The 16,568-nt window shown below is 36.2% G+C and overlaps 1 pseudogene; it reads right to left on the reverse strand.

Annotated features, from left to right (window-relative positions):
* Positions 1-5,655: 5,655 nt before the first annotated feature.
* On the reverse strand, positions 5,656-7,418 carry LOC120213605 (annotated as a pseudogene).
* Positions 7,419-16,568: the final 9,150 nt, after the last annotated feature.

Below are 16,568 nucleotides of genomic sequence, written 5' to 3' on the forward strand. Positions count from 1 at the left end.
AGCAATGTCATGGTTTGAACGTAATCTACTCATAAGGCCAGGGCTTTCAAGTTTCCTCTATAACCAATTGCCTTAGCGGAATAGCTCAGCTTTTACGGATTTAATTTCCTAAGATTGTCAAGAAGAACCTGTTATAGCCTAGGTGTTTTTTGAAAGTCAAGGAATCTCATCTTTAGAGTTCAATTTTCAAGCAACGGACCTAAACTGGATTCACCTACTCGACTCTTTCATTTGTAAAGATCATCATCGTCATTGAACGTCTTAAATAAAAAAACATAGTAATTGTCATATGCAAATGATGCCCCATGTTGTCCGCACCTTATGAAAGGAAAATGGTATATTGGTTAATTACAAGAGCAGGGTATGGTGTTTGAGGGTATATTCTGGATAAGGTCAAAGTCCTTTTTTTTTTAAATCATGTTACTTTGTCAAAGATCCGTAACTTTGAACCATTAACAGAGTTTCTTAATTCAAATGATATTCAAAGAATTGCAAGTTTGCAAATGTGATTCATTGTTTAACATCTTTAAAGTAACATAAATTTATTTAAAAGTCCTTACAAAAACTTGAGAAAAAAATGAAAAAACAAATTTAAAAAAAATGTCTCAAATGATGAAATGGTCTTCCTCACTTGGATGCCCCCAAGTTGTTGAAGTCGATCCGATTCTTGTTACGTATTTTATGTATGATTCTCTTGATTGTGGAGTAATTCTCGATAGTACACCCTGGGACTCCGCTATGATTTTCGCAATGAGCGTTCTCATCATACTACCCGGGGTACGGGGCTTCATGGATTTCTCTGGATATGGTGACACCACGTGTGCGTCAAACAACTGTTGGTAAAGCTCCTTATATGTCATAGGATCAAAATGTTCTCATTTTTGATGAGACATGTGAATGTAAAAAAAAGGAAAAATAATGCAAATGTAAAAAAAAAATAATAATAATAATAATAACAAAATGCACAATATGTCTGAATGCATGATGCATGAAATGTTCGAGGCCTTGATCCAAAAAATGTACCTGTTATTATAAATAATCCTTATTGGGGCAAAAGTGTTACGTCTTAAGAGACAAAAATATTTTGAAGGCATAGACCCCGAACAGCTTCTGATAGGTTGACTAGTCTTCTGCCTTCGTCTGTCACCGGTTGAATATCCTGTCAAACCGTTCCGACTCCTTTGGCTAAAATATGCAAATAACGAGCTGCTTGCCCCCAAAAGGTCTCGAAGGACTGCATCGCCGGCTTTCACTCTATGTCGAGCTTGTTCCAAATGAAAGTGCCATCGGAGCCCTCCACCCAAAGTTTATCGACTTGTTTCTAGAATTTATCAATAATGATCTCCAGCTTAGCTAGGGTTTCGCCATCTTGATCTCGCAGTTTTCGAAAGGACTCTCCGGGTCAGTAACATTTTCCTCGTCTTGCCCCTGCACCCTTTGCCTCCGAGTATTCTTTGACCACGGCTGGGCTTCTGAGCTTTTTATCTCTTTGTATTATAATCCCTTTGTCCATTAATGCAGATTATTCATGTTTATAAAACACATTTTTGGTGGATCAACACCTCGTTTTAAATGATGCGAATGATGAAAACAAAATGAAATAGAATAAAAAATAAAAGGGGCTAGTGAGGTAAATCAAAATAAAAAAAATAAAAAATCCTACCCCACATGATAATCTACTCGAACATGCTTAATATTCCTACACAGACATGATTTCTATCCCGCATGCTAATTTCAAACAAATCCTAGCCGCATATTTGTCTAGTTCGCATGCTTTGAACAGAAAATAAAGCAGGAAACAAAGCATCCTAGGGTTTGGAATGAGGTCTTGGGGTGAGCTCTAATTCCCTGTACTCTCCCGGTTTAGGTTCTAAAAAGGTACTCGAGTTCTCCTTGCCGGTGCCCCTTGGGCTTGCCAGACCCTTAGTCCTAAGCCTATTACAAGCTTGTGTGGACTAAGTTAAACTCGAGAGGACACATTCCCTTATGCCCGCACGGTGAATAAATTCACACGAAGACATAAGATATATGAATCCCGAAGGCTACTTGCTAGGCATATGCGGTGAATAAATTCACACGAATGCGTCGCTTTCACCCCCACTTAAAACGGGTTCGGAGCTCGGGTTTAGAGCTTAGAGATGACAATTTTGAAAAAAAATCTGAAATCATTAAAAAAACATCAGTACAACTATTTATTTGAAACAAAATAATCAAAGATAAATAATTGGAATCGAATAAATAAATTTAAATTTAAAATTAAAATTTTCGCAAAAAAAGACAACCGAAAATTAATTTTGGCCTGAATCACTTACATGTCCCCAGCGGAGTCGCCAAGCTGTCGTAACCGTCTTTCGGTTGGGCTCGGAACTTGGGCTTCGACTTGAAAAATGTGGATTGGAGTCGCCACCGACCATTTTGAAATGAATTTAGGTAGGTCGGACACCATCTTACCTGATCTGCGTTGTACCAGAAACGTGTCGGGTTCGGGAGTCGGTTACGGTTAAGGAAGGATTAGCACCCTTGAACCGCCCTTTCGGTACCAATTAATTTTCCGGTTGTCTTTATTTGCGAAAATTAAAGATTTAAATTGAAATTCAAAAATTCAATCCAAATTAATTACCTTTGATCGATTGAAAGTATCCCTAAAAGAGCCAAAAATGTTAGATAATAAATAATAAATAAATATTAAATAGACCAAAACAACAAAAAACAACAAAATATAATAAATAAAATAAAATAAAATTTAAAAAGTAATAAAATAAATGAAATAAATATATATATAAAAACCATAATAGATGAAGGATCATATGGTGAATTTACCCAAAGTTTAAACCCACTTGGGTTTTTAATCTCACGCAAAAAGCCAAAATAAATGTCTTTAAATTCATTTGCCAGATATGTCAAACGTGGGCTCCTCTTTGGTGTGTTTCATCGTGTTGTCTCATGCTTTATCTCCTTCTTCTTTTTCATTTTCTTCCTCGTTGGATTCGGGACTACGCAGCATAGGCTAGCCAGAGCCGAGACAATCAACACGACCATTCAGACGCCACGATATCCATCACGGAATAGTGAGGACGGTTCACCGTTCTCTTCACCACGGAGGGGAACTCCGAGATGCGAACTCTCCGTCGGCCAGGACCTCACTCTCGCCGGAACCCGCCAAAGATCGATCCGTAGTCACTACGCCGGCATAGTCCCCGAAGTTCTCAAGGCCATCGTTCTCGTTCTCTTCCTCTTCATCTTCCTCTAGAACCACGTCCTTATCTTCCAACCGGTGCTTCGATCTTCGCTCTCGTTTCTACCGCTTCCATTGACCTCGACCATATGTGAACTTCTAGTTAAAACTCCGTAACAGTAGTCGATGTTCATGTTGTGGGTGATTTGTTGCCAACACTAATTCCGTATGATTCTTTATTGCAGGTACCTGGACGTGCCATATCAAGCGGAGGAGTGTTAACGATTCCATGATTGTTATGAATCTGTGGTTGTAGCACGAACGGCTTCAATGACATAGGGTGTGAGGTGCTTCAGATATCATGGTTTCATAGCTCCTCCGCCCAAGGTTATATCTCCTCCTTGTTCATGAAGTTCGTTTTGCTTTTGGCATTAGAATATTGGTGTCATTCTCCAGGCAAAACTCCATGGGGACCAAGATTTTTTGGAAGTAAAAAAAGAGAGAGAGACCCCGAAATCCTGTTTGGAAGTCAAAAGAATAATAATGGGAAAATGTTGTTCCAACGTGCTGGCATATAGACCCCACTTGCAGTGGGGATCTCACTTAGGTTTCCCCCGGTTTAGAGATTATACTCTCTTTCCAGATTATCTTTAGCCTGCAACTCACGTTCCCTCCAGTAAAAATCCCCCCCCCCCGTACTCTGCGATCTGAGCCCCCTTATTTAAAGCTAATTTCAAACACTCCAAATCCATGCCATTTGCTCCCTGATGCATGTGGTAATGGAGTAGGTGGGTAGGTGTGTAGTTGAGATAATAGTGGGGTAGTGGAATGGTGGAGATAGAGGTTCCCTTATTTTTGGGTAGTGGGTAGTGGTGGAGTAGTAGGTTTGAACATGGGTTCCTACAAAAAATAAAATAAAGAAATTATTAATAATAATAAATAAATTATAATAATAGAAATATAAAACCCGGTCAAAAACGGGTGTCTACACCGAGGACATGACCTCTGATAGGAAAGTATGTAGACTGAAGACCATGGTAGTCGAGTAGTGCGGGTCACAACCATAGGGTGTAACATCTCTGTCTTCTTTATATATGTTTCTGTCATTGAAATTTATGAAGGCATGGGACTAGGGTAGCGGAGTAGTGTTGCTTTACTTTAGGTGTTAACTCATTTGACTTTATTCCTTCTCGTAGTTTGCTATCGTTGACTTCTGTGTATACTTCTCTTCAGGTTTCCGCTTTTTAAATTTAGTCGGGTCTTACGTTTCTGTCTATATGCAGAGATTTTTACGCATGTATTTATTTGCAGGGATTACTTCTCATTACAGACGCGCATATGAAAACTGCATATGAAGACTGTTCAACTATGTATTTATTTATTTATACATGCATTGCATTTTATCTTTATTTTTAATTTTCTGACTGCCGGAGGTTTTTCACGGAAGCTGCTCTCAACCTGGCGTTGGGGGCAGCCTACTATCCTACCTCCCCCTTACCCCATTGCATATGAGAATAGGGTTTTGTTGTTGTTGTTGTTGTTCGTTGCGGTCAACTATCGCGCTGGCCAATATCGATCGTCGTTGACAATGGTCAATAAACTCCAAATTTTTCGTCAAACTAGTTTCGCCTTCTTGAACGTGAATCAGGTGTCTATTTAATCTAAAAATCCCTAAAACTTCATTTCGCCAATTTTTTTTCTTTGGTATTTGTTGTTCATCGTTGGACTGTTGCCTCTCTCCTCTTTTATACATACATCATGTCCCCTCTTTTACTCAATTCTCAGCTTTTTCCTTATTTTTCTTTTACTGTATTTTCGCTTTGCTATGCTATGAGAAACTCCAAGCTCTCATCAATGGGATTTTTAATTTGATATTTCAATGTTTTGTTTATAGATATTGACTTGACTTGTGTATCTCATTGCTAAGACTGATTTTTAATACCAAAAAAAACTTCGAGTCCATTTTTCTGATTTTGCATAGAATTTAGTAGGTGAAAGTGATGTTTATAAAGGGTGTTTTTCAATGGCAAGAAACAATAGCAGTGGAGGCTTCGATTAAGATAGGAAATGACGATGGGAGGGTGAGAAGGTGGGAGTTGGAGGGTGGGGTGAGGTGGGATTGTAGTTTAGGATTATGGTTTAGGAAAAAATTAAGAATTTTTATTTTATTTTAAATATTACACGTCATAATTAAATATTAATATAAATTATATTATTATATATTAATAAAAAAACCCACATCATCCAGTTTTTAGAGAGAAGGATTAAGTTCTAAAAAAATCAATCTTTAAAGTTTAATGAGCAAATTGAAAAAAGTAAAAATTTAGTGAATAAAAAAAAGAAAAAAGAAAATTCAATAAGAAACTGTGTAATTTACTGGACTTTTATTTTACTTAAAAAGTGAAATTTCTATTTTATCTATTTATTTATTAATAAAATATCAAATATTAACTCTTTATTTAAAATTATATCTACGATAAAAATTGTCCCTTTACATTATTGATTACAGTTTGATGTCTAGAAATCCAAACACATACTTACATCCGTATTCATCAAGCACATAGATACAACACCACCAAATCATATAGCTGAATAGCTAAACTCATCTTCAGGAGAAACCTTGGAGGAAACCGTTAATATAACGAATGCCCCATACAATATTGTGACGATAGCAGTGAAGTTTACAAGGAAGGCTTCTGCACGACTGCACCATATTTAGGAAGGCCTGAGTTCTCGAGGAACGTAAGCTTCTCCAGGAACCCGAACGCAGAGTTGGCGACGGCCAAGATGAACACAAACAACCCCACCGGTACATGCCAAGGAAGCGATTCTCGCCTTAATCCGATCGATCCTCCCGGGTAGAAGAATACGAGAAGGCCATATATCCACTGCAGGAATTACAGTTCAATTGCCATAAGGGGAATAGAATGATGAGTAAAATAGTTGTAATACCTGGATGCCATAAAGGGAAATGTTTCCAATCCCAAGCCAAGAATGCAAGCTGTAGAGATTGGGAATTGAACTCTCATTGTGATTCTTGAATGCCGTGTGGATTACAATAATTCCCAGAGTTGGTGCAATTGCATGAAGCACAAGATGTATTATTTTCTTTACTTCCGTCCTCAGAGGCAATGACTTGTAGCTCATAATGACTGCAAATTTTTTTCATTTTTTACATGAAGCAAAAGTTGCATTACTTTCTTTACTTCCTTAAATAAATATAAGTGTGTTGGATTATATACCTTGACCTCCTATGATAATTAATCCAATCAACATCAGTACATGATGGATCTGAGGAAAAACTGAATGGTTAATGATCGTCCGGTGAAGTGCAAACCGATAACAATTCCAGGAAAAACAATGATATTGATTTTCACGTGCCAAGCGGTAGTATATTAATATATTTCTTAAAGTTCGTGAAACAAAGTAGAGAAGAGTAGGCAGATCATTTCAAAAAAGTTTTTTATTAGTACTTGTCATTGGAGAGTGATACTTAAAAAAAAATTATTAAAATTTATTATGTAGAGATGACAAATTTTAATAAAAATATATATTTTTATTGAAACTCATCACTCCACGTAACGAACGAGATCTAAATCATTGTAACAATTATCGTAAATTATTAATTAATTTTTAAGACACCCTATAAACCCAAATAATTTATTTGGCCCAAATATTATACTAATTCCACCCCGTTGCCTCTTCCCTCCCAAACTTAGCTCCAACATCATGGGTCTTCCCTCCCAAACTTAGCCCCAATTTAATACTATGAAACATAACATAATTGATGATTTAATTTTATATCATGTTTTATAATAACATTATATGTTATACATATGTTTCATTGTAGACACTTATTTTTGTTCGGATTTTAATAAGATCATTTTATTTTAAATTTTAATTTTATTTTATCCATTTTCTTTTCATTTTATAATTAAGATGAATATAAACATACATATTAATTAAATATTAATATTTTTATTTATATGTTATAGGTTACTAAACCCATCAACTACCACACATTATAAGTGCCCAAAACAAATAAGCCCGAACTTCATCTGGCCCAACATAGAAATTAGAGTTTTGAAAACCCTAATCCCCTCGTCAATTCCCGCTAATGCTAAGGGACATCAACCCCCACGTTAGCCATCCTTGCGAAGCTTCCCTTTTGCTGGTTTCCCCCTTCAACGTGGAAAACAGCAATCCCTTTCGTACGCCAACAATCATTCAAACAATCGGTCATCCCCCTCTACAACCCTCTACAAATCCGTTGTTGCAGAGACCCCTGATCTGGCAGAAGGCTCGCCTTCACTCTAGGAGAAATTTGGCAGCTTCTCGCGAGAGCTTTTGTAAGAGGCATGCATCAAAATCAAAATGATTTTTCTTAAAAGTATTTTAAAAGACATTTTAAGTATTCGATCTACCTAACTCGATAACAACCCAAATCAAATTAACCAAAGTGAATATTTTAAAAAATAAGTCGTAAACTTCAGTTTTCTTTTAATAAAGGAGAACCTTGTAAAAACGTTATGACATTCACAATTACAGATAATTTTAATCTGCCATTTATATTCTCTCTAACCCTTCACCGAGATATAGGAATTAGAAAAAAAAGGTTAATATTTTTCTTGTAAGATGATAAGATGAGAACCGAGGTGATCAAACTAAACGAGAGAGGATCATTACTTGACGTAAGTCAGGCATTGTGCATTAATATTTTTCTTCACATGGGATCATATATTATTTATACGCAGAGTTCCAAATTCATCTATAACTTATAGCCACTTTGATGCAAAAGGGATATGAAAAACGTGTACTAAATGCTAATGATAATTTGTGGATAAAAAAGAAACAAAGGATTACTTGGATCACTAGTTCTTCGTTTAATGCCATTAAAAAGGCACCTACTGTCACTATTTGATGCCTTATACATTACCTGACTTCTGCATATGAAACCTTAAACTTGTTATTTTAGTTTATAATTTTGTTGAATTAGATGTAAAATCATCGGCAGATCCACATATTAATTTATTAGTTATCTGTTTTATTTAATGATCAGCATGTTAATTTTCTGTTGCAGGAAAAGTGGATTATTGGATGCCCGAACTGAGCTATTTTGATATTGTCGCAACCGTCTTTCGGTTGGGCCCCGGAATTGGGCTTCGACTTGAAAAATGTGATTGGAGTCGCCACCGATTATTTATTTAAAAAAAATAGGTTAATCGGATACCTTATATCTTACCTGATCTGCGTCTTACCAAAGATATGTCGGATTCGGGAGTCGGTTACGGTCAAGGAAGGATTAGCACCCTTGAACCGCCCTTTCGGTACTACGTAATTTCCAGTTGTTTTTAATTAAGAAAATCGAAAGTTAAAATTTGAAGGTAACATATGATCCAAAATTACTTACCTCCGATCAATTTGAAAGAGTACCCTTAAAAAGTCGAGAAACGCGTTAAAGGAAAAAAGAAATAAGAGTAAATGAAATAAAGAAAATAGAAGGGAAAAAATAAAAAAAAATGATGAAAAACTAAAAGAGGAATAAAAATATATAATTATTAAGTGCAAAATAATAATAATGATAATAAGTAGTAAAATAAAAAAAAACGCAATCACACCAAAAGAAAGTAAAAAAAGAAAGTCAATGTTTGATGAAGTATAACTGTCGGGAAGGAAAAAGACGATAAGGGGTAGGACCGTAGTTAATAAATGAATGTGATGTATCCCTATAATATAGTAAGAATGAATAAACAAAAAAAACATTATGATATAATATATATATATATAATAAATATAATAACGAAAAAAATAATTTAATAAAGTAAAATAATAATAATGTAATATAATATAAATACATGAAAACAAAAAAATAAAGAAGTATAAAATATAAAAATATAATTAAATGTATATATATATGCATATGTTTAAAAAAAAGTAAAAATAAAATACAATAAAAAATATATATATAATGATAATAATAGTAACAAAAGAGAAAAATATATTTATATACGTTAATAGTAAAATAATAATAAATATAATAGTTATAAATATATATATATAATAACTTTAAAAAACATTAAAATAATATTAGAATAAAAATAATTAATATATATATACTTAATAATACGAATTATCAAAAAGAAATAAATAAAAATATGAAAATAATACATAAAGGACCGTTCATCGGCGGCAAACCTCGAAAAAAAAATTGATTTTTAAAAGCCTTTCATTCCCTCGTTTTAAATATTCTAGTATTTTTCCAAAACGGCCTCGGGGTTGTGTAGATCTAAAAGAAAAGTTTCGAACGACAACCCCTTTTCCTCGGCCAAAACTATTTTTTTTTTCAAGCACAAAGACGAATAACAACACATGCAAGTGAAGAAAAGAATGCGAAAGGTAAAAGCTTTCACCTTTTATTGCTCCTGAATTGTTTACAATAGCTTCAAAACAATCTATTTGCTCGTATTTTTTTTCTGGTAATTTCGTATGCCCATCGTGTGTTACAATAGTGAGCTACAATGGCTATTTATAGTGCTTGTGGATCCTATCTTTAGGAGTTTAAAACATAACAAAATTCTATCCTATTTTAGGAGTTGAATCATAGCAGAATTCTATCCTATTTTTGAGAGTTTGAATCCTAGTAGGACGAAAAATGTGTGTTGACAGCTGCCCCTCTTTGCCCATAGTCGTGTAACGGGGATAGGGCAAAGATTGAAAGACACACGTTTCGTTCGGTGGAATTGAAAATTGACTCTGATGTTTCAATAACTCCCTGTCGAATTGAGTTACGGATGACTCCTCCGTCGTGAAGTCGAGTTCATCTGGAAGCTTCTGAGCACTATATCCTTCGTCGTGAAGTTGGAATCGAACTCAAAGCTTTTGGCGAGTGGCCTTTGAATCGTCTTCTGGATCAAGATACTTCGTCGTGAAGGTAAAACTTGACCTGAAGACTTCGGTGTTGATATGTTACAGATGACTCATTCATCGTGAAGTTGGGTTAATCTGTTTGTGAAATTGGAATCGTACAGGGCCCCTTCGTCGTGAAGTTGAGCCTGAGAATTGGATATCCTTCGCCATGAAGTTGAAATCCAAATATTGTTCCGAGTCCAATATCCTCCGCTGTGAAGTTGAAATTGGTTCTGGAACCGGGAAATTGTTTGTTGACAGTCAGCCGCCCCTTCCCTGTGAAGTTGAGCTTGTGCTGTCTCGAGTCTAATATCCTTCGCTGTGAAGTTGAAATTGACTCTGAACGAAATCTTGTTGACAATCAGCCGTCCCTTCGTTGTGAAGTTGAACTTGTGTTGTCTCGAGTCCAATATCCTTCGCTGCGAAGTTGAAATTGGCTCTGAAATTTGAAAAATGTTTGTTGACAACCAGCCGTCCCTTCGTTGTGAAGTTGAACTTGTGTTGTCTCGAGTGGCACGATATCCTCCGTCGTGGAGTTGAAATCGCGGATGAAACTGAAAAGTTGTTCGTTGACAACCAGCCGTCCCTTCGTTGTGAAGTTGAACTTGTGTTGTCTCGGGTAGCACGATATCCTCCGTCGTGGAGTTGAAATCGGCTCTGGAATTGGGAAATTATTTGTTGACAACCAGCCGTCCCTTCGCTGTGAAGTTGAACTTGTGTTGTCTCGAGTCCAATATCCTTCGCTGTGAAGTTAAGATTGGCTCCGAAATTGCTTGTCGACAGTCAGCCGCCCCTTCGCTGTGAAGTTGAGCTTGTCCTGTCTTGGGTCCAATATCCTTCGTTGTGAAGTTGAAATTAGCCCTGAAACTGGGAAATTATTGTTGACATACAGCCGTCCCTTCGTTGTGAAGTTGAACTTGTGTTGTCTCGAGTTCAATATCCTTCGCTGTGAAGTTGAGATTGGCTCCAAAATTGTTTGTCGATAGTCAGCCGCCCATTTGCTGTGAAGTTGAGCTTGTGTTGCCTTGGGTCCAATATCCTTCACTGTGAAGTTGAAATTGGCCCTGAAACTGGGAAATTATTGTTGACAACCAGCCGTCCCTTCGTTGTGAAGTTGAACTTGTGTTGTCTCGAGTCCAATATCATTCTCTGTGAAGTCGAAATTGACTCTAGCTAAAACCTAAAAAAGTTATGCATATATGTGATGAGATGGATACAATGCTCTTAGGTATGCCTAAAATGCATATGCAACATATGTTATTTTGGGGCTCAGGAGAGAAATCTCGATCTCTGGTTGTTTTTCTGGAATCTTGGTTCTGGAATCTTCAAGTTCTGATCCATGGTCTCAAATTCTTTAAATGTTCAAATCTGATGTGCACATTCTATTTTTTGATTTGAGAAATGCTATCCAAAGTATGTGCCTGAGCTGAGTGTAACGGTTCAGATGATGCTTCAAGAGAAATTGTCTCAAAAGAGACAGAACTCGTTTCAAGGGAAACGGTCTCAAAGATATTTGTTGTTTCAAGGGAAACGGTCTTAAGGGAGATAAAATTTTGTTTTAAGAAAAACTATCTCAAGAGAGATAAAACTTAGTTCCAAAAGAAATTGTCTCACGGGGAGATGAAATTAGTTCCAAGGAAAACATATTCAAAGATGATGCTTCAAGAGAAAACTGTCTCAAGGGAGACAAAATTTTGTTTCAAGAGAAACTGTCTCAAGAGAGACGAAATTCATTTCAAGGGAAATGTTTTCAATGTTTATGTTTCAAGAGAAACTATCTCAAGAGAGACGAAATTCATTTCAAGGGAAATGTTTTCAATGTTTATGTTTCAAGAGAAACTGTCTCAAGGGAGACAAAATTTTGTTTCAAGGGAAACTATCTCAAGAGAGACAAAATTCATTTCAAGGGAAATGTTTTCAATGTTTATGTTTCAAGAGAAACTGTCTCAAGGGAGACAAAATTTTGTTTCAAGGGAAACTATCTCAAGAGAGACAAAATTCATTTCAAGGGAAATGTTTCCAATGTTTATGTTTCAAGAGAAACTGTCTCAATGGTGACGGAATTTTGTTTCAAGGGAAACTATCTCAAGAGAGACAAAACTCATTTCAAGGGAAATGTTTTCAATGTTTATGTTTCAAGAGAAACTGTCTCAATGGAGAAAAAAATTTTGTTTCAAGGGAAACTGTCTCAAGAGAGACAAAGTTTGTTTCAAGGGAAACTGTCTCAAGAGAGACAATGGTGAGCACGATTCCCTTCGTCGTGAAGTTGAAATCGTGGGTGGCCCATTCGTCGTGAAGTTGAGCCAGGAATTGGATATCATTTGTCGTGAAGTTGAAATCCAACTTGAAAATGCGAACTGGATCGGTTCTGAATTATATCTCGAACTCGTCTGAAGTTGATTCTAAGATCTGTCGATCTTTCAATATGTCAAATTGGTTGAAGTGTAGCTTCTTGATGCTGAGTTAAGCAACCAACATCAATCTTTAAAGGTGCTTTTGAATCGAGTATCTTTTATCTTGAAGTCGAAACTTGACTCTAAAAGCTGCAAAAATTATGTATGTGGGAAAAAATGATGCTCTAAAATGTATGCATAAGATGCATATAACATGAATTGGTTATATTTTATCTCTTGAAAAAGGCCTGATAATTCGCATTAGGATGTTGAATCCCCAAAGATGCCCAAAAAAATGCCCCAATATTTCATGTTGAATCTTCAAAGATGCCTCAAATGTTCCTCATTTCTTGCTTCAGCATTGATTCTGAGCATGAGTTTTGTGTCTAAGAGTCACATGTCATTTACCAAGATCCACTCTAGAGAGACTGTCTTGTTTGAAAAAAAATATTTTTCTTTCTCTTTTAATATTAATTAAAAGAGTTTCAAAAAATGTTTAATCCCAAGTTTTAAAAATATTGCCCCTTTCACGGTTTTACAATTGAGACAAATCATAAAACTAGAGTTCATTGGATATCAAAGAATTAATTACAATGTTAATCCTTCAATAAATTATAGCTATTTGACAAGTGTCAAGATCAAAGCTATCTTTGAGAGATGGTCAAGTAAGGAAAGGATAAAAAGTCTCAGGTCATTGTGTTTGGTCAAAGGTTTGGCATTTGATGCTCAAAGGATTGATGGGGTAGCTTGCATGCTTCTCTACTGGAAGTGTTCTCTGACTCCCAACCTTCGTTGTCACACTTGGATTGTGCGATGCCTTATCAAGGAATTTGTGTGATCGCTTCAGTTGCACAATTTTTATATTCGAGCCGCCTTTTCAGGTTTTCAACTCGAATCCTCCTTTGGTTTCAAGACGTTATTCGGGATTTACATCTTGAACCCCACCTTTGTTATTTTTCTCTACCATACATTAATTACATTATTTTTTTGCAAACAAAGATTAATCCTGATGGGCGGGATGAAATCTGAAGATAGTCTATTCTATTTAGAAATCCATGTATGATTAGAAGGGACTTTTAAGGCACGTAATGTAGGACAGGGTTCGTGGTTATGAAAGAAAAGGATAAATAGGCCCAAACAAGTGTTTTAGGGTATTGAACCAAGGATCAATTCATTCTGATGCCATCGATCTTGTCTTGCTCAAAATGTCTCTTTCTCTTGATGCTCTATGATCTTCGAGTGAAGGGATTCAGTGATTTGGGAATGATTGTGCTTGATCAATCTCATTGAAGCTTGATGCACTATTTGTCTTTAGGGAATTTTTGCATGTGCTTTTTGTTCCCTTTTTTATTTTTGTTCTTTCTTTTTTGTTCTTGTTTTTTCCTTTTTAGCTTCTTTTCTTTTTTCTTTTTGCCCTTTTTGTTCTGATTGAATCATCGCACTTGGCATTTGGTTCACCTTTCGGTATCTCATCTGAATCAATGTCTTCACTCATGTGAGCAGATTTTCTCCACCTTGCCCCCCCAGTGTGGAGGGTGATCCTTGGTTAGGGTTGAATCAGAAGAAAAAAAAATACTATAGGCTCAAAAGGGGACGCAAGGGATATATATTTTCTCCTGTTGTGAAGGGATAAAGAAAGAAAGCCGTTCATCATTTCATACATGTAAGTCTTCACAGAAGTGGTATCCCCAGGGGGATAGATTTTCAGGATTAATTCTATTCACATGAAAACAGTGCAATTAATGCATGATAGAATTATTTCGAATGAATTATTTTTTCTGCTCCTTGCTCCCAACATGTCTCAATGTTCAGGCTCCTGGCGAGATGCCCCAAATTATATCTTGGAAGAATGATCATGTTCAAATGAACAACTCAATGCCTTGGGTTTTAATGGTAAAAAAGGTTAATTTTGAGTCTAAAAAGACAGTTGTGTGATCTTATTGACTCAAAGAAAGGTATGGGTGTATCAAAAAGATAAAGGTAATGTTCAAGAATTTTAAATGGAGGTAATGTCAAAATTTGGTTTTTTGGTAATGACCATGAGTTATTTTGGGTAAAGAATCAAGGTATTTTATTCTAGGGTTTGAGACAGGGTAAGAAAGGTCTAATCTTGTCATATGTCAAAAATCTATAATTCTTGAAGAATGAAAAGAATCCTTAATTCATTTAATATTCAAAGAACTAAAGATTAAAATTTGTTCAATTGCTCCACCTTAGAAAGTAACATGAATTCAATCGTTTAAAAGATGTGTTCAAACAAAACAATCCTATAAGTACAAATGGTATATGTCATGCCCCCTTCTTCGGCAAGCGCCTTACAGTTTTCAGAAGAATTTTTGGGAATCCTTATGTGGCAACAGCTTCAACATCGTAGCCCTTAGGAGATGGGTACTCTTTTCTCAGATCATCCTGGCAGGCTTAGTCCTACAATCAACTGATCCAGCTCCCCCTGTACTGATTTCAGTTTTTCTTTAATTGTTAAAATCTGGCTTCCATGTGGTGTAATGTGGTTAAGACCACTTCATCGAATCCTCCGTGATTTAATTTCATGTTTATGAAAATGCTTAAAAATGTAGATGAAGATGCAAAAATGCAAGAATGCAAGAATGCATGAAATGTTCGAGGCATTGATCCAAGAAATGTGACTGTTATTATGAATAATCCTTATTGGGGACAAAAATGTTTTATCTTTTAAGAGAAAAAAATATCCTGACAGCTTCTGACATGTTGACTAGTCTTCTGCTTTCGTCTTTCACCGGTTGAATAACCTGTCGAACCGCTCCGGCCTCTCTGGATGAACCGTGAAAATGTTGAGTTATTTTTTGTACTGGTCCAAGAAGTCTCGAATGATCGCATCTCGAGCATTTACTTTTGTTGAGCTTGTTCCCAACAAATTCGTCATTGGAGCCCTTAATTGATAGGAACTATATGAAGTTCATTAATATGTTTCTTGAATTCACCGGCAATGGTCTTCAATTTCAGCTATCATTTTACCATTGTTGTGTTCAAAGGGACTTCCGAGATACATAACCTTCATCTTGCCCCTGCAACCTCTGCCAGTCAGTTCTTCAAAGATAAGCTTTCATTGTGCTTGATGTAGACCCGGTTCATTTTAGGTCTTTTATAATGCAGCAGAGTGATATACTCTTCAATTGTGGGCACCACGTCTTCTGGATTGAATGTGACACATAGTCGCCTTGTAGACTATCCTCTGTATTTTCATCTCTTGTATTACAACACCTTTGTCCATGGATTCAGATTATTCGAGTTTTAACAAACATGTTTTAGTGGATCAATAACCTCTTTTTAATGATGCAAGTGATGAAAATAAAATAAAATAAAGATGAAAAGAGTTAGTGAGGTGAAAAATAATCAAAAACGATCATAAAAATGAAAGTCCTACCCCACATGATATCTACCTCACATGCTTATTATTCCTACCCGGACATGATCTCTATCCCGCATGTTAATTTCAAACAAATCCTAACCGCATATTTGTCTAGTTCGCATGCTTTGAACAGAAAGTAAAGCATGAAATAAAACAGCCTAGGGTTTGAAGTGAGGTTTTGGGGTGGGCTCTAATTCTCCATAGTCTCCCGGTTTAGGTTCTAAAAAAAATGGTACTCGAGTTCTCCTTGTTGGTGCCCCTTTGGGCTTGCCAGACCCTTAGTCCTAAACCCATCACAGGTTTGTGTGGACTAAGTTAAACTCGAGAGGACACATTCCCTTATGTCTATGCGGAGAATAAATTCACACGAAGACATAAGGTATATGAATCCCGAAGGCTACTTGCTAGGCATATGCGGTGAATAAATTCACACGAATGCGTTGCTTTCACCCCCACTTAAAACGGGTTCGGAGCTCGGGTTTAGAGCCTTAGATGAAAAAAGACTTTAAGGGCTGAAATCATTGAGAAAACGGTTAGTACAACTAATTACTCGAAAATATAATCAAAAGTAAGTAATAAGGATCGAAATGTTACCTTAAAATTTAAACTTACCATTTTCATTAAAAAGACAACTGGAAATTACCTTAGCCTGACTCACTTACCTGTGTCCCCAGCGGAGTCGCCAAGCTGTCGCAACCGTCTTTCG

Source organism: Hibiscus syriacus, unplaced genomic scaffold (genome assembly GCF_006381635.1).
Source record: "Hibiscus syriacus cultivar Baekdansim isolate YM2019G1 unplaced genomic scaffold, ASM638163v2 tig00110044_pilon, whole genome shotgun sequence".
NCBI classification, from domain to species: domain Eukaryota; kingdom Viridiplantae; phylum Streptophyta; class Magnoliopsida; order Malvales; family Malvaceae; genus Hibiscus; species Hibiscus syriacus.